The sequence below is a fragment of the Tupaia chinensis genome, unplaced genomic scaffold, assembly GCF_000334495.1.
Source record: "Tupaia chinensis unplaced genomic scaffold, TupChi_1.0 Scaffold000654_1, whole genome shotgun sequence".
Taxonomy (NCBI): domain Eukaryota; kingdom Metazoa; phylum Chordata; class Mammalia; order Scandentia; family Tupaiidae; genus Tupaia; species Tupaia belangeri.
In genome coordinates, this window is record NW_006160175.1 from 883549 (window position 1) to 903559 (window position 20011).

The following is a 20011-nucleotide window of genomic DNA, read 5'->3' on the forward strand; positions in this document are numbered from 1 at the left end:
ATAAGTAAATACATTTACTTTACATTTAATAAATTAGATAATAAGCCAAGTTTCTCACCACAGCAAAAAGATGTTACAGATAAGAACAAGGAGAAGGTTATATGAAACCTACAGTGTTGAACTAGAATCAGAGGTGTCAGTATAAGCTTATAGACTATGATATATACATGTACAGATATATATGAAAATATAGATACATATGTATACATGGGTTAGCATACACTCCTATATTTCCTAGCTCTGTCTGTTGGAAGAGTCTATAAGCAATGACACTAAAAAAAAATAAAAATAATTAGTATGCCTAGTGCTCAGATTTTGGTTTCTAAACACTCTTCTTCAATAAAAGAAACCAGGGACTCATAAAGAAGTGATTGACATCTGGGCTGGGGTTGGGAAAAAAAATTTAAGATTAACCTGGATCACCTTGTGATATAAAGAAGTGTAAAAAGAAAAGATGCTTCTTGTTGTAAGGACCCAGGAGTCAACCTGAGGCAACTGTTCTTTTTTTTTTTTTTTTTTTTTTTTTTTTCTTTGAGGGTTTTTTTTTTTTTTTTTTTTTTTTGCTATAGGGTACATATACTTGCCAGAGAGACTGAGAAAAAGAAGAGAAATCACCCCTCAGGGGAGATGGCCATGATGCAATCCCTTCCCACCATTCTTCTCTCAGGATTTTGGGGCACACAAGCACATGCAACTGGTGTGAATCTCAAACCTCGGGTCTGGGACCAGAACCGCGATGGCCAAGTGGGAGTCCAGCACCTTAACCATTACATCACCCGCTGGTCTCCAACCTAAGGCAACTCTTAATGGTCAAAGTTGAAACAATTGGAAAAGAAAGTAGACAATAAAAATATTGGATTATGACTAGATTTTTCTTTCTTCAGAAAATGTGAAAATAGATTTGGGTTTCTTTGAAAGGAGTTGGTCTTAGAAACCATAGCAATTCTAGGACAAGCAGATGGAATAATGGTTGTGCTGCTGGACTTCCACATGGCTCGAGTCCTGGGCTCAGGTGCCTGAAACTCACACTGGGTTCATATGCATGTGTGCCCAAATTCCGAGAGGAGAATGGAGAAGAAGGGATTGTGGTGTGGCCGTCCCCCCTAGAGGGGTGATTTATCTCTGTCTCTAGTGAGTGTATGTGCCCTACAACAAAAATCTCTCTAAAAAAATGAAAGAAAGAAAAAAGAAAAAGAAAAAGAAAAGAGAAAGGAAAAAAAGAAACCATAGAAACTCCAAGGAGAGCTTGGGAATTCAGGGAAGAAAAATGGACAGAAGTCACTTAATTGTGGTATTTGGTTTACTGAGGGAGGGAGGAAAGCAGCTCCCAAAGGAACAAGATCATAATGGCAATGACTAAATAGGGTCAAAGCTCTGAGGGAAGCAGCCATAATCTAGGCAGAATAGATTCCAATGGGAAGAGGACCTTGAAATCTGGGTTGAGTTGGGTCCTAGTTGTAGCAAGATTATCCTACTTGAGTGATTGGACTGAACAGACCACATGTTTCCCTTTTTGTCTTCTCAAAGATTAGGAAAGATCTCTTGGAAGGAAATTGGAGAGAGGTTTTCAGGGCTAGTGTAAACAGGTTGCCTGATCTGTACCTCTCTACAGTGAAAATACTGGCCCTTCTCTGAGAGAGGGGTTTCAGGAAAGAGGCCTTGAATGACCTGGAAGTTCCCTGTCGTGGAGCCCTCAAGAACTCTATGAGCATAACTGATGAGAACGTTATTAGTTATGCCACAGAAGTCTGACATTCATTATGAGGAATGTGGTGATCTGCTACCTTTCTCCAAGTTCTGCTCAGGCTCCTCCAGGTAGGGTCATTTGAAAAGCCAAACATTATCTTAGTTATTTTTCATGGTTCCTTTTATTGTTTCCATTAATTATGCTAGATTATTCTGGTTATTTGCCCTTCTTGCTGTTATGTAAACTTTAGGTAAATGGCCTCCTCAAAATTGATAGAGTAAACGATACAAAGTATTAGAACTACTGGAACTGTGAGGATTAAAGGAAGCCATGACCTGATACATTAGCATCCATAAAGCATGATAGAATGAATGAATCTGAGAAGTTTCTAGGAGTCTAGCTTGAACCAGGACTTCTTGGAATGAAAAATTACCAGAGACAGTAAACCTCTCTAAGCTTCAACATGACCAAGTCTCTTTCTTTTCAAAGTACCCCCAGGCCAATATTGGTGATAGTGGTGGTGGGGAAATGAGGTTAAGAGTGCTGATGGAAGTTGCTTACCTAGCATTTACTCTCCCTATTTACTCTCAACATACACTCAGTTTTGTTCAGTAACCCATCCTCCCCACTCCAACCATATGGCTTAAGAAAGTAGATCTTACCTTTAGATTTAAGAGCCTGATTAGATCAAGAGTCATAACTTATTTTACAAGTTGAGAGAATCCAATTATATACCAGGGATGGTTTTAGGTGAATAAGAGAGTCCCCAGTTCCCAATACAATGAAATAAACATTCTAATGTGTGTGGGAAGAAAATGTATAAATAACAAAGTCAAATAATATGGTTATAAAAGCTACAGAGAAAAATAGGGCCTTGGCAGGGGCAGGAAAAAAATGCTGGGAGGCAGCATTAGGAAGCAGTTGCAGTTTTAAAAAGGTGATTGAGGAAGGCCTTTATGAAGTAACATGTTCTCATTCCCTTGTCTTGCTTTAAAATTAGGTCAAGTCTGCCAGTTTCCATAGGAGATGCCTATTGGGGAACTTGTAGGAAAATGTTTCTTCACAACAAATATAGAGGCATGAGAATTGTTCTTCTTCCCCTGTAAGTTATTTTAATTGGATGTGATGCCAAGAAGAGCTGCAGACACCTTGCTACCAGCTTGATGACACAAAGAATGTCAGGGTGGAGAGAGAATGAACTGGGACCTTGATTATTTTTCAGAGCTACAGAATTAACTAACCCTGAAGTCTGATCTATGTCTATGCTTCTTGTAATATGAAATAGTAATTTTTCATATTGTGTATGCCAGTTTAAATAAAAGTTTCTTTTACTTGCAGCTGAAGGCATCTTAATAGATATAAAAATGGGTCCTGATATCTTTAATGGACTGCAACCAACTGGTTTGCAAAATTCTATGCAGATCAGGGTAGGAATTTATGACCTTGGCTGTAACATCGGCACTTTCCCTATGCACAATCTTAGATGTGAGCTTAGCACTTCTTAAAGATTAAAGCAACTGGGGTAGAAAAGGAACCACCAGGACTAGCAGGTAGCATGGTGGTGAAGGTACCAGATTCCTACATGACCATCCACAGTTCAAGTTCCAGACTCAGCAACTTGAAAATCACGCTAGGAGCATGTGTGTGCATGCCCAGAATCTTGAGAGGAGAATGGAGGAGAGGAAAATGCCAGTCCCTCTGGTGGTGATTTCTCATTTTCCCTCTCTCTGCCTCTCTCCTGTGAGTGAACATGCCCTATGGAAAAGAGAAAAGAAAGAAAAGTGACTACTTGTTAGAACTCTTTGTGCAAGAAAATGGCCTAAGGGCTTCCAGACCACATTGTTGAAAACCTCAATACTGAGTCTAGTAGATGGTGTACCGGTTATGTCATTGGACTCCCTCATAGCTGACCATGGTTTGAGTTCTGGATCCAGTAGCTTCAAAATCACACCAGGCACATGCCCCAAATCCTGGGAGGAGAATGTAGGTGAAGGGATTGAGACATGGCCATCTCTCCAGAGGGGTGATCTCTCTGTTTCCCTCCTACTGTCTCTGCTGCTTCTCTCTCTTCTTTTTTTTTTTTTTGGTTAGAGAGGTTTTTGCTATAGGGCACATGTGCTCTCCAGAGGGAGAGGGACAGAAGAGGGGGAGAAAGCAAGAAATCACCCCCCGAGGGAGAATGGCCACACCACAATCCCCTCTCCTCCATTCTCCTCTTGGGATCCTGAGCATGCACGCACACACGCCCAGCGTGAGTTTAAGCCACCGGGTCTGAGACTCAAACCACGGTTGACTACATGGGATTCCAGCGACATAGCCATTACACGAACTGCTGGTCCCTCTGTTTGTTTCTCTCTACAGTGAGCACACACACCCTAAGTCAAAGTCCTCTTAAAAAATAAACAAAACAAACAAACAAGCAAAACCCCCAAATATTTGAGAAATCATGGTTCACAACCCTAATTTACAGTCTGGTGTGGAGAAGAGCTGCACAGATGGAAAGGTACCTAGATGTGGGTGAAGACTATTCTACAATAAATAAGAGTAGCTAATCCACAGTACTGGGGATGCAGTCATGTGGTTGTAGAGAACCTTTGGCCACACTGAGTTTGCAGTTAGCTTTTTCAAACTTCCTGTTGTAACTGAGAGCTACTGAGAACCACAGTCTGATTCCCTTTCCCCCCAAACTATCCACATTCTTATCTCTGGATTCCATGAGTATGCTATGTTGTGTGGCAGAAGAGACCTTTCAGATATGATACAGGTTTAGGATCTTGAGATGAAGAGATTATTCCGTATTATCAGGGTGAGTGTTATCCCATGAGCCCTTAAAAGCATAAGATTTTTCCTGACTGGAGTCAGAGAAATGTGATGAATGAAAAGGCAAGAGAAATTTGAAGCATGAGAAGGAATTGATTTACCTTTGCTGACTTTTAAGGTAGAGTAAAGGAACCTAGATCTAAAACATGTGGTGGCCCTCTAGAAGCTGGGAATAATCTTAGTTACTAGTCAGCAAGGAAACAGTTCTGTAGCAGCAAAAACTGAATTCTGCCACCAATCTGAATGATCAAGGAAGTATGTTCTCCTGTAGAACCTCCAGGAAGAAACACAGTCCTACTGACACCTTGATTTAAACCTGTTAGACAATGTCAAACTTCTGAACCACGGAACTGTGAGATAATAAATATGTTGTTTTAAGAAGCTGAGTTTGTGGTTATTTGTTATCACAGCAATAGAAAATGAGGACACCCATCTAGGTGTCCTGAGTAGATGAGGTACTGGACTGAACCACTATTCCAGCGACATAGCCATTACACGAACTGCTGGTCCCTCTGTTTGTTTCTCTCTACAGTGAGCACACACACCCTAAGTCAAAGTCCTCTTAAAAAATAAACAAAACAAACAAACAAGCAAAACCCCCAAATATTTGAGAAATCATGGTTCACAACCCTAATTTACAGTCTGGTGTGGAGAAGAGCTGCACAGATGGAAAGGTACCTAGATGTGGGTGAAGACTATTCTACAATAAATAAGAGTAGCTAATCCACAGTACTGGGGATGCAGTCATGTGGTTGTAGAGAACCTTTGGCCACACTGAGTTTGCAGTTAGCTTTTTCAAACTTCCTGTTGTAACTGAGAGCTACTGAGAACCACAGTCTGATTCCCTTTCCCCCCAAACTATCCACATTCTTATCTCTGGATTCCATGAGTATGCTATGTTGTGTGGCAGAAGAGACCTTTCAGATATGATACAGGTTTAGGATCTTGAGATGAAGAGATTATTCCGTATTATCAGGGTGAGTGTTATCCCATGAGCCCTTAAAAGCATAAGATTTTTCCTGACTGGAGTCAGAGAAATGTGATGAATGAAAAGGCAAGAGAAATTTGAAGCATGAGAAGGAATTGATTTACCTTTGCTGACTTTTAAGGTAGAGTAAAGGAACCTAGATCTAAAACATGTGGTGGCCCTCTAGAAGCTGGGAATAATCTTAGTTACTAGTCAGCAAGGAAACAGTTCTGTAGCAGCAAAAACTGAATTCTGCCACCAATCTGAATGATCAAGGAAGTATGTTCTCCTGTAGAACCTCCAGGAAGAAACACAGTCCTACTGACACCTTGATTTAAACCTGTTAGACAATGTCAAACTTCTGAACCACGGAACTGTGAGATAATAAATATGTTGTTTTAAGAAGCTGAGTTTGTGGTTATTTGTTATCACAGCAATAGAAAATGAGGACACCCATCTAGGTGTCCTGAGTAGATGAGGTACTGGACTGAACCACTGGATGTCTGGAGAAGGCAAGGAAGGGTCGAAAATGGAGCATAGCTTTGAAGTTGTCCTAGTACGTAGAGACAAAGAGGATGGCCTGAGAGTTGAAGTGAAGAGGGTGTGGAAAGTGGTTAGGTAGTACTACAGTTATTTATTTATATAACAAACTACATCAACATTCGGTGCTTCAAACAATGACAATATACTTTCGGTTAGTAGTTTGGATTGGGTTTAGCTGCTTGGTTCTTCTACTGATCTCAGCTGGATTTTCTCACTACTGCGCAGTCAGGTGCCAATCAGCTAGGCAACTGCTTCTGGGGTTTGACCTGTCAGCTGGGGTGTTGAGGTCATGTATATCTTTATACCCAGAAGATTATTCTAGGCTTGTTTACAAGGTTGCTGGCAGGGGTCTAAGGAGCAGAGAGAGATATTTTTCAAGTCTTTGCTTATGTCATGTTTGCTACTGACCCACTGGTGAAAGAAAAATCACATTTTCAACTCAGAGTTGGTATTTTATTTGCCAGGGCTACCATAACAAAGTACAACAGATGAAGTGGCTTAGAAAATAAAAATTCATTAATTTATTTTATCATTATTCTAGAGCCTGGAAGTCCAACATTGAGGTGTCTCCAGGTTCTTCTGAGCCTCTGTTCTTGGTTTGTAGGTGGCCAGCTTCTTGCTGCTTCTTCACATGGTCTTTTTTTCTGAGCTGAGCATGCATCCTCAGTGTTTCTTCCTCTTCTTATAAAGACACCAATCATATTGGATTAGAGTTAACTCTAATCACTTCATTTTAATTTAGTTACCTCTTTAAGAACTTATCTCTAACTATGGTTACATTTGAAGGCATTGTGGGTTAGGGCTTCAATGTATGAATTTGGTGAGGATGCAGATCAGCTCATAACTTTCATTGTGGGAGGGTATTACCCAAGAGCAAAGAATAGTGGGAGTTATGAATGAATGAATGAGCCATTCCTCTAACCATCTACAAAAGAATTTTATCGAAATGTAGGAAAGTTGTTTCTCAGAGGTGACTTGTTCAAAACGTGAGGTCATAGAGAAGGGGTCTGCAAACTATGGCTGTGGGCTACATCTGATCCCCAGCTATTTTTTACATAATATTTATTGAAATGCAGTCATGCCTATGTGTATTGTCTATGACTGCCTTCATGCTACAATGGCAGAGTTAAGTAATTCTGTATTGTGACAGAGAGTGTATGGTCTCCAAACTTTTAACATACTTCCTGGCTTTTTACAGAAAAAGCTTGCTAATACCAGTGTTATAAAATTATAAGAATGCCATGATCTGGTTGAGGAAGGGTAAGACAACCAGAAAACCACCAGTAGGAAACATATGGTCTGGGGGAGGAAGGAAAGGTGTCGGGAACAATTTCCTTTTCATTTCATATAAACCAATTACCAGATAAGCAACAGTTCTGGAATTGTTACAACAACTGGTCCTAATGTTGCAGCTTATGAAGTTTGATAAAATTCCTTCTTAGAGAGTTGTTTTACGTAGTCTTGGCCACCCATCCATCTGCTACCCACATATCTTAGTTCTTTCAATTATTGTCTAGAGATAGCTAATTGTCATACTCAGAGAATAAAGCAAGAGTCTCAGCTTTAACAGGGCTTTCCCCTCCGATGATATTTCATCCTAAACTTCATTCACACCCAATATGAAGACAGTGCTGCTTTTAAAACCTGTTTCACATTTTTAAACCAATTCTGTTAAGCATGACTTCAGCTGTCACTTCTTGTTATTTTGGGAGAAGCTTGATGCTTATAGGTTTGAAACATCCCATCCATTTGTTCAATGGGCTTCTGATAACTATCCCTGCCCATTGGGTATGAAGTTGACACCAATTATGCAGCTGACTGCCTTAACGATAAGAGGATTTTAGAATGGGCCACCATGCCATGTAGTTACTATCATTTTTATTCTTACTATGTCTGGATACTTGGCACTTACTTTTCTAGAAAATTCAGGACTTCAAAACTGGCAAGATTTTACTATTGCTACACTTTAAGAGTGTAGGGAGATTTGGGAAATGAGTGAAAGTTGATCATAGGCTCAGGGCTATCCTCACTGCAGACATAGTCTGTAACCCTCCTGGAAATCTAGGAATGTAGGCTTGCAAACCCTTGCTACATAAGCCTTGTTATCGCTGAAATAGACCACTTGAGGTGGAAGTACAGGTTTGCCCAGCTCTCCATTCAGGTACATTGATATGCATATTCACTCTACTGGAAAAAAAAAAATCATCTCTTCTACCCTGGGACATGGCTTCTGTAGGCTCTGGAAGCTGCTATTTTATACCCACCTGCTGGTACAATATAAGCAGCTGCAATAGGCATCAAGCTATGAAGAGCTCCGAGGAGCACTATTGTGGTGTGAATTGCTTCCTTGCTCTGTACTGTTTGGTGATTGTAAGATGGATTGCCAGATTAGCACAGGCACAGTGTATGTGTAAGGAACAGGGAGGGTGATTTTTTTCCTTCTTCTCCTACCAGCTATTTCTTACCAGTTCCTTTGCCACCTATAAAAAATGAGATATTTGTGAATGTTTCTTAGTGGAAATTTAAAGGCCAGAATCACTGACTCAAGCCCAAAGTGAAATTACTTTGTTTCTTTCTGCCCTCAAACTGCCAGAGAAGAGCCTCTGATGGTAGGGGCCAAAAAGGCCACTGGCCTCAGCAGTTACTGGCTCTTGGAAGCTTCTAGCCCACCAGTTTGCTATCCTTTAATGTTTTATACCACAAACAAACTAAATAAACATAGCCACCTTTTCCAAATGCAGAAGGCTGTTCCCAAAACACAAAAATAAGTTAACAACAAAAAGGTAAAGTACAGGCAACTCAGAGGCGTGGAGGCTGATGTTTCTTTGGGAGACTTGTGCGGCCCTGTGGGTAATCTATGTTAACATCTTGTCTTCAAGAAGTTGACCTCGTTTTGATTCAGACATTCTAGAAAAGGATTAATTTCTTCTCCATTTCAAAGCTGTTTATCTGACTTAGAAAATAGCTGCTTTAAACAGAAGCCTTTACACTTGTCTGGGTAAATTCTGTTCCAATTTTTGTTTTGGCCACAAGTCAAAGATAACAGCTGTGCGCTTGTGGGTTCACTGAACTCTACGTGGTTGTTGGTGGCATTGCCGACCAGAGGGAATAACCAATAATTAGAACATTTCGGGTCATCTTAGGAAGAACAGAGTTTTCTCATGTTTGGAGAGGTGATGTGACCTCTCTTTGATTTTCTCAAATGTGAATCTGTCGTTGACTGAGGGTGGAACTGAATTTACAAGCCTGGATTCGTCATCGTATGTCGTCCCTTTCTCAAAATATCGCCTGATAAATGAAGGCTTAGACCTATATTTAACGTTTTCAGTTTGACTCTAGCTCTGCAGCAGGCCCAAGCCCGTGATAACAAGCAAACGTATTCGTGCATTCCTAGCACATCAGCATTTCTGATCATGATGATTTGTGACTCAGACCTTGAAAGCTGTGGGGTTTCTTCCTAGTTGAATCAATACAAGTTTACATAAATATATGTTTCTGTGTTTCTTTTGTTCTTGCTTTAGCATTCATGTTTATTCACTGGCAACTGCAGATAAGGGGAGGGTGGGGGGGCGGGGAGAAATGGAGCAGATAGAGAAATGATTCAGAAGGAATTATTTGGATGGTTTCTAATTTCTTCCTGACTGTGAGTTTTCTGTTTTTGTTTTTTTTTTTCCTGTGAAAAGTAATGTTTTGGAATTTTCATTTGAAAAGATAAAATTTCCCTTATCTATCTAAATAGTAAAACTGTTCCTCTATTGCAATTATTTAAATTATAGCCACATCTATAGTATAAACTGTTCATGTATCAGGGTACTTAGTGTATTAGAGCTTTTCATATCAAGACATGTATTTTAAAATATGAATCCAAAAATAAGATTAAGGCTGTTTGCTACTGATGCAAGGAGCCAAGGGAGCATTTACTCCACATTCAAAAATTTTCCCCAGTCAAGGAGACAAGGTTGGCAGGAGATGTGATTATTATTATTATTATTATGGTTGATTTTATGCCAGAGATGGGAGAACTTTCACTTCCTCTTTTATAACCAGAAGGACAAAGTGGAGGCCACCTTTTTAGAACTTCCCCTGTAGGATACTCTCCATTCCCAATCAAGAGCTCATCACTGATTTTCTGCTCTCTGCTGTGGAGTGTGCCTGGGCACATGAAGGGCTGCAGCTTTCTGTGATTGTGGTGTTTGTCAAATGTAGAAATGCATGTCGCTGAAATTTAGCCACTCAGCAAGCGCTGGGCCCACATGACTCTTCAGAGTTGGAATGAGAAGTACGCTGAGTTTTTCTTAATTGTTTAATTTTCTTTCCAAATATTTCCTAGGTAGCACTGAGCATGTCTGGGCATCTGGGTGTCCCTGGAACCCAAGATTCTTTTAATCATCTCTGACTTCTCTACCTTTAAATCCTATTTCAATAAGAAAGTAAATAAATTGTTGGTAAATAAAAACAAATAGATTATTGGTTAATGCACTATACTTTACTGCCCACAAAAGGCCAAGAAGCTATTATTATTGGCTAACATAGAGATATTTTCTATGTCCGAGTAGATTTAGGTAAAGTCCAGCTAGATATAAACATTTCTGTGGAATAGATACATATTATCCATTTATTACTTCTTTTTTTTTTTTTTTTTTTTTTAGGTTTTTGCCACAGGGTGCATGAACTTGCAGGCAAGATACAGAGAGAGAAAGAAAGAGGGAAACTGAGAAATCAACCCCCTCCAAGGGGGATGGCCATGCTGGAATCCCTTCTCATCCATTTTCCTCTCAGGCTTTTGGGCATGCATGCACATGCCCTTGTTGTCATTTTCAAGTGGCCAGAACTGGGACTCGAACCAAGTAGTTGGTCAGGTGAGAGTCAAATGCCACCTGCTGGCCTGTTCCATGCATTTCTCTTTTTTTTTTTTAAGAGAGTTTTTTTATAGGGCATGTGTGTTCACTGGAGATAGGGAGACAGAAAGCGAGAAATCACCTCCTAGGAGGGATAGTCACACTGCAATCCCTTTTCCCCCATTCTCCTCTTGGGATTTTGGGCATGCATCACATGTGCCCATTGTGAGTTTCAGGCCGCCAGGTCTGGACTCGAACCACGGTCAACTACATAGGAGTCCAGCGACGTAACCATTATGCCTTCTGCCAGTACCATGTTCCACTTATTTCTTTAAGAATACTTTCAATGACATTTTATATTCAAAGACAAAAATTAAACTAATTAGAAGGCTATATGATCATATTCGGTTCATTCTATCTGCCATCACATGATCATTTATGTAAATTCTTGAAATACAATCTAGGTAAGGACTAATGGTACTGGTTAGTAACATGCAATTCTGTTCCCAAAACCATAATAAGAAAGTATCAGTAAAATATTTCAATCTCTGAAGATGTGTATTCAGCACACAGTACACACCACTAAGCAGTTTACGATCATTGTGTCTCTGTAGGCTATTTCCTAAACTGGTCTTGAGAACAAAGGGCTCGGAAGAGGCCAGGACTGGTTAAAACTTTCTTCAAAGATGGAATATGTGAGTTCAAGTAGAGGAGACTGAGAAACACTCATCTTCTCGAACAAAGCACAAATGTGCTGCCACACTTCTGGGTCACATTTCCTATCTGCTTAGAGCATCCCTCTAGGACTGATGGAACAAAGGGAGGTAGTAGGGAAAATTCACTGGATCCCAGAGAAGCCTGTGCTTGCAAATTATTTTCAGTGTGAAGATTTAGAATCTGGGAAAAGACAGGAAAGTGTGTGGCAGGAATGTTTTTTCCTTCTCAGCATTTCTAGCAATGGACTGATTGGTGTGAGAAATTAGCTGTCTTGCTGCAAGTTAGGTATAGCATCATAAACAGGACTTCAAGAAAGCCTTTGTTTTTAGTATATTGGTCTTTAAACTGTGGGTTCTTTTCAATAGTTTCTCTCCTTGCCTTTGTCATGTTGACATACAAGGATTGTAGCAAATAAATTGCAGATCTCTATCTACTGATGTGCTTAATCTGATTAATTTTTATGCTAGTGCCTTTTTTCTTTGATTCCTCTAAGTATCTCTATCTCTTTTACTTCTGACACACTTCATATGGGGGGGTCTTCAAAAGGTTCATGGAAAATGTGCTTTGTGTCTAGATTTCAAAAATTTTTTTGCCCTAAAATAAACTTGATCTTAAATTTCATTTCCCATGATTTTTTTCAAAAGCTTTTCTTTTCCCATAGGCATATGAGCTTGCTGGAAAGAGACAGAGAGAGACAGTGAGAGAGAAAGTGAGAAATCACGCCCACGCCCAGGGGATGCCATGCTGCAATCATTTTCTTCTTCATTCTCTTCCTGGTATTTCGGGCACACAGGCACATGTGCCTCACATGATTTTCAAGCCACCAGGTCTAGGGACTCAAACCATAGTCGACCACGTGGGAGTCTAACACCTTAACCACTATGCCGCCTACCAGCTCCTCTATGAACTTTTAAAAGCTCCCTGTAGGTGTTCATTTAATGAAGAAAAACCAGCTACAAAGTTCTTCTGTTATGTGAGCTTAAATATATTTAATAACTAAAGCAGAGCAGATCTCTTTCTAATACACAGGAATACAAACAATTCCACTTTCTAGGATCCAAAGAGAAAAACCATAGACCTTAAAAAAATTTTTTTAAAAATTTTTAGAGGGTGCATGCTCAAGAGAGAGAGAGAGAGAGAGACAGAGAGAGAGAATACACAACAGGGCATGGCCATGCTGAAATCTCCCTTCCTCCATTTCTTCATCCTGTCAAGACCCTGGGCATGAACATATGCATGCCTAATGTGTCCCCAAAGCCACCAGGACAAGTACTAGAACTACAGTTAATCAAGTAGATCTGGCTCCCAGTACAGTGCCCAATTAACCCACTGTACCACCATGGTATACCACAGCCTTTCCTATTAAAGAAGCAGAAGCCTATACACACACACACACACACACACACACACACACACACACACTGTATCCATGCCTGAAGCTAGATATTATTAATAATCATTATTAGTATCTTTATTTTATTCCTATATTAAAGACATTCTTTCTGGCCTATGCACATTATGAAAAACAAGTATTCAGGGAAGGGATAAATCAGGATAAATAGATGAGGCAGCAGTGGCTTAAATGATAAAGCAAATTCCCGGATTCTCATTAGGCTTTTTACTTTACCTAGTTCTTTAACAGTATTTTAAAAGATCTGTCTTTGGTTTAAGGAAAAAAGGATGAAAATGAGCATTTTTTAAACTACCTACTATGTGGCAGACACTGACATATCACTGCCTTTGTTTATTTCACCTAATACTCATAGTGATTTTGAGAGACGAGTGGTGGTTTGGTTTTACTGATAAAGGAATGAATAAAATTCAAGTGGGGACTATTGGGTTGTCGAAAAAGTCACGATGCATTTTTGCACAGAAAAACATGTCATGACTTTTCTAACAATCTAATAGAAGAAAGGGTATTTGTTGCTTCAATTGTGAGTCATTTAGGTTCTGGGTCTGATAGTCTTTCTGTTCTTGAGGTTACAGTGTTTGCCATGGGGTATTTGACAGGGCCAGAGCAGAGTTATTGTAAGGGCCTATTCAGTAGAGCTCTTCTGAGCACCACCTGGTATTGCTCTGTGACTGACAAGGAACCAAGGCCAAACTTTTGTATAATTGGTCTTTGCAAGAGTCTGCACTCCAGGTGCTCTACTTCAAGGTCACACTAACTCAGGAAGTAGCAGATGAAGACCCAAAGGGAGTACTGGGAGGTCTAGCTTCCTAGAGATAGATCCAAAAAAATCATCAAATGTTTAAATATGCTTATCCCACTGTGCCTACATCAATAACATATACAGTTTCTTGATTACCTTATAAGAGAAATAGCTTGATTACCTTATAAGAGAAATCCCCTCCCTCCTGTCAGGTGGACTGAAGCACCTCTGGCTTCAGACCCATAGTCACTCTTTTTCTCAATAAACTTTCCTTTTTTCTTGAGATAATGTCTCCTGAGTCTCCCTCCTGACTGACTGTGCTAGTATTGTAGCACAGTCAGGAGTTGTTCCTACAGATAACACAGATAAGAGTGTTGGATCCTCTCTGAGCCCCAGTGGGAATATGTGCTGGAGTTAGCACACGGTGTGGGTATAGGTCATGGGAAGGGTATCTGCTTTGAAATATCAAGACATAACCCCACTCAACTCCACAGGTCTCAAATATTACATGACAAAAAGGATTGACATTCAGTAAGCACATCCCTCAGCCCAGTGGCTTAAGAGGTATCAATTTATTTAACCCTCAGAACTCTATCAGGTAGATGCTAATATATCTCATTTTACAAAAGAAAACTGAGGGGGCAAATGAATAGCACGGAGGAATAAGTTACTTTTCAAAGGCTAGTAAGTAGAGGAATTGTGATTTGATTCAAGGCAGGCTGGCTCCAGGCTTGTTGCTCTTTAGCACTTTGAGGAGTTGCTTTTTATCCTGAGTCTTTCAGAGTTGTCTTTTGTGAAACTCACTTTCGGGGATGAGGCTCCTGTTCCTATGACTCTTTTCTCATTCCCCTCCTCCTTTCCAGTTGCTTTCTTCTGATTTATTATTTCCATTCTGGTGAATCTCTCCCTTCTCTTTTAGAGGTACTTCAGTTCTCACAAAATTGTTTTTCTTTGCCCTTGCAGAGTGGATGGTCTATTTTAATCAGAACCCTTGGAATTTAAGTTGGTAGCAAAAGATGAGCTATCATCACTTTCTTTTTTAAAAAAAATAATTATTTAGTTTTATTTATTATTATTAATATTAAATTTGACCAGACAGAGAGAGAGACAGAGAGAGAAAGCAAGCTGCCAGATATGGGACTTACACTGTGGTTGACCAAGTGGGAGTCCAGTGCCTTAACCACTATGCCACCTGCCAGGCCCTTTCTTTTTTCTTTTTCTTTCTTTTTTTTTTTTTTTTTTTTGGTTTTTTCAATTTTTTTTTTTTTGGTTATTATCACTTTTATGAAGGGCATGAAAGTCTCAGTCTTCAAATTTTCTAGGAGGTAAATAGAAATGTTTGCATTTCCACCTTTTTTTCTTTTTTTAAATATGGGAGAAAGAGAAAAGAAGGAGAGAGACAAAGAAAAGTATTTTCGACAGGGTCTAACCATTGCCATCTTCTGCCCCAGCCTTCCAGTTAATTAGAATTATAGGCATACACTGAGGGAGGAGACAGGGACCATGAAAACATAGTTAAGTTATAGGCCCCAAATGGAATCTCAAAATGGCTAAGTTATAAGATAGAGACAGAGAAGCTCAGCTCCTCACTCGGGAGAGACCTCTTGCAGTGGTCAGCTCAGTGACTGACTTGGGCAAAATGATCTAGACCTAAAACAAAGGCTTTTTTCCAGGCCCCAGCATGTTCTGGGAAGAAGATAAGATAAGGGTTTTTATGGCCCAAAGCCTCTAGATAAAGAATTTCCTGACCTTAGTATCCATTCCAAAATTAGGAGAGTAACTGAATCCATCCAGCATGTTCCATTTCCCACCACGAGGGGAATGCATTCACAAATCCCACCTGAAAATAAGCCTGAACAAAGCCCCTCTGACCCAGATAAAAACTCCTGGTCCCAGTCCCACCTTGGTGACCCATTTTCCGGGACCCCTCCCTTCTTCTTTTTTCCTTCCTAAATAAACTCCCCACTTTGCTATACCTTCTCTTTATGCTTGCGTCTCTAATTCTACATGAGTGTGGGACAAGAACCCATGTCTCACATGGGAGCCAGACCTGATCACTCCTGTGCCCCTGCGTTCCTGCATCACCACCACCATGTTTGGGTTAGTCTAGGAGCCAAAAGTAGGCTTCCGGCATGGCCCCCTGCCATTTGTGCCAGTTTGCTGGGCCTCCAAACTTTTAATGTGACAACAACAAAAGTTGAATTTAGACAAGTCTTAGAGATAATCAAAGGGTAGTTTACAAAGCTAGAGTAATGGCTTACTCTCTGGTATTGGCCTGGTTTATATCTCTACTATGTAACTAGCTGACTGAATATATAATGAGTCAAAATACTCAGAGTACTCATTGTAAATAGGTTTAATTTTTACCTCATTGAGTGGTCGCGAGATCCAATAGAGATGGTGTGATAAGTGTCTAGCAGTTGTAAGCTTTTCATATAAGGTATTTTCTTTGATTAGGATTATTATAATTATTGAAGTTTTAGATGACTAAAGAACTGGCTGAGTTTATTGTATTTTAACTGTATGAATGTGTAGAAGATATTTGCTGTGACATCTTAAATCACTTTGGGATACCCCATGGGCCTGAAAGTCCCTCATGGCATGTGAAGGTCATCTCACCTGATTTCAGATTCTACTCAAGATCTGTTTTAAGAGACTGAAAATAGGCTTTGCACAGTTGAATTTAGAAGCAATTGTATTGGAGACCAGCAGATGGTGTGGAGATTAAGGCACTGGACACTCTCACATGGCCAACTGTGGTTCGAGTCCTGGACCTGGTGGCTTACTTTCTCACATTTCCTCTCTCTCTCTCTTTTTGTGTCTCTCTCCAGTCAAATTAAAATAAATGAATGAATAAGTAAAATTAAATAATGTTTAAAAATGTTAAAAATATAAAAGCAATTGTGTTATTTTCTGTATATATGAGGATAAAATCCTGACTTTTTCCTATTTCAAAATTGTCTCCCAGGTGGCCTAGGAGAGTCATACCCATAAACATTAACAGAGGACTGCAAACATTAACAGATCATGGCCAGCAGATGATGTGGTGGTTAAAGTGCTACGTTCACACATGGCTGACCATGTTTCTAGTCCTGTACCTAGTGTCTTGCTTTCTCACTTTCCCTCTCTCTTTGTCTTTCTCTGATAAGCACACATGCTCTGTAGCAAATTTTTAAATAACAATAATAATAAATAAAACTAAGTTAAATAATTTTTTTAGAGCAATTTTTGCTATAGGGTGCTTGTGCTTGCCATAGAGACAGAGAAACAGAAAGTGAGAAATCACCCTTCAGGGGGGATGGCCACGCCTAAATACTTTCTCTTCCATTCTCTTCTTGGGATTTCAGGGACACATACACATGCTCTCAGTGTATTTTAAGCTACCAGAGCTGGAACTTGAACTATGGTCAACTATGTGGGAGTCCAGTGATGTAACCATTACACCATCTGCTGGTCCCAGTTAAATTATTCATTAGAAAAAAATTAACAGATAATTGGTAGTGTGATGCAACATCCTATATAGTGGTGTTAAGATGCATAGTAAGCTTTCTTATTCTTTTGCTAATTTATTTTAGGAACAGAGACTTGTGACTTTCTTTAACCAATTACTAATCTACTTCTAGGTGTCCCACCTTTTGGGCTGGACCAATGTAAAAACTTTTTATGCTGATTGACAACTCTGCTGTCTTCAAAATTACGTAAAAGAAATTATTGTCTCTCAGCACCCTGAGAAGCATGCTTGTTTTTCTCCTAGTTGGTCACTCATATTCATGTTTAGAAATAAACTGTATTAGCAATTATTTCTTCAGTTAGTTAATTCATCAACATATAAATGTGTGTGCATGTGTGTGTATCTTAAAGTTTATTTATTTGTTCTGAGAGAGACAGCCACCCTCAACAGTGTCTTCATGCCACAATCCACTCTCAGCCTTAGCCAGCCAGGATCACAGGTAACATGTACACACTTAGAGTGCATAGAAAGACCTTAGAACACTAATCTCATACTTCCCCATGTTGCTCCAGCATTGTGAAGCATTAATTACTGCTGTGCTGCTGTAGTTGACTTATTTTCAATATATTTTTAAATGTAAAAGTTTCAGAGAAACAAATTATTTTTCAGAAACAAGTTGATGAAAAATTTGTTCCAAGTGTACTAGAAATCCAACATTTAAGAATTCAAATATGTAGAAAGGGGAATGAGGAGAAGAATGGTTGATAAACAGATTCAGTGATTCAGTCATATAGACTGAAACAGCAGCTTTTGAAAAGGTAGGCTTATGTTTTGGGGCCAGACCAAAAGCCATCCTATTTTGGGAACCAGTAGTTAGCGTAATGGCTATGTCGCTGAATTCCCACGTAGTCGACCGCGGTTCGTGTCCCGGACCCGGTGGCTTAAAACTCACGCCGGGCGCGTGTGCGTGCGTGCCCAAGATCCCGAGAGGAGAATGGAGGAGAAGGGATTGCGGCGTGACCATCCCCTCTGGGGGGTGATTTCTCGCTTTCTGTCTCTATGTCTCTCTCTGTCTGTCTGGCGAGCGCACACGCCCTACAGTGAAAATCTCTCCAAAAAAAAAAAAAAAAGCCATCCTATTTTTTATTATGCATATTTTTAAGTAAAAATGGCAACAGGAAGAAAGTTTAAATAAATAGAGGCAACTCAGTTGACTGTTCTGGGTAGGAGAGAAAGCAGTGTTCTACACATTGTGTTGCTATGTTTTTATAAACAAACAAACATACAAACACACCAACACCTCAGAGTCCGAAGCCTATAAATGCTGTACCAATGGGCTTTCAAACACTTTCTGCACCAATCCCAAATCTGACTGACTATATTGAAAGGAGTGGCAAATTTTCATTTCACACATGATAACAGCTTCAGAGATATGCACAATACAAAGCACATAGGGTAGCAGAACTCGAACCTGAGTCGGAGGAAACCTACTAGCTAAGAAATAATCAAGTGATAACTAATAACAAGACAAAATGGTAAATAAAGCACTAGCATCTGAGGAAATGTTTAGTTATTTTGTTTTTCAGTCCTTCAGTTAATACATCTTTCTTGAGCATCTATTCTGTGTCAGGCATTGGGCAAATAAATAAATAAATAAATAAATAAATAAATAAAATGAAAATTTCAGACTAATTCCTAACCTTAGAGATTATGCAGTTAGCTCATTTTTGTGAATCTCGATTTAAAGGGAAATTCCCATATTTCTAATATGTAGACATGGTAATTGATTTTCAGTTAAAATTCATTGCTATATAAATAATGTCCATAATTTTAATAGGGAAATAGTAGTGCTTAGATAATGTAGGATAACTTGAAATCTTAGAGAAATAGTCTTAACTAAAATTTCTAAGGAGTGGGCACATGCCACTCAATTGATGGTAGTTACTCTGACTTTAGGCACAAATCTTATGAGAAAGTAACCATTTTCTAGAAAACATGTAGAAAAAAAAAATTGACTATTAGCCCCAATTCTTCATCTTGTCTGGAATCCACAACACTCATTGACTGTGTGACTAGGCAGTCCTCACTGGTAGATACTTGATTATGTGATGTTTGTTTCAGTCAGGTGGTTTGCTTTAACTTATGGGATGTTGCACAGAAGCTTGATTCTGCTTGCATGGTGAGCTTGCCCTCTTGCCTATCTGTGACTTGCTGTGTGAAGGGCAAGTTCCAACTAGCCTGCTTGTTTAAAGAGTATTAAAGGCACGAGAATCAGCCCTGAACCAACCTGAAGCTTGGAGCTAAACTGAGCTTAATCAACTCAGATCAACTGACACCATGTTGTATAGCAGACACATGAGTGAGAATACATGAATATTGTTTCAAAGTGGCATACCACATAGCAATAGTTTACTGATACAACATGCCTTGCAAATTGAACTATTTCTGTGAGCAAACATTAGAGATATTATCATGGGTTGTTTCTGAAGCCATTTACAATTCAAAACCATGAAAGTCCTAAGCTCTTTGCCCCCAAAATATCTTTCACAGAGAAGCCAGTCAATAAATGTTTTGTGAACTTGGCCTCAGATACATCCCCTTCTTTCTTACTGCACAACATGAATCCAAGTGAAAATGAGAAAAGAACTATTGGAAACAATAGCTGTGATATTTCAAAACACCTGTTATTGTATTGGCAGGAGCTCAGTGGCTGCTGGAGTTACAGGATGGGGTGGGAAGCTTGTTTTAGAAGCTCCTCTGCACTTTGTATTTAAATAAAACTCCCAAAGCTGGTGCTTCTTGCATCCAGAATAACAGAACTTTGAAGAATAATTT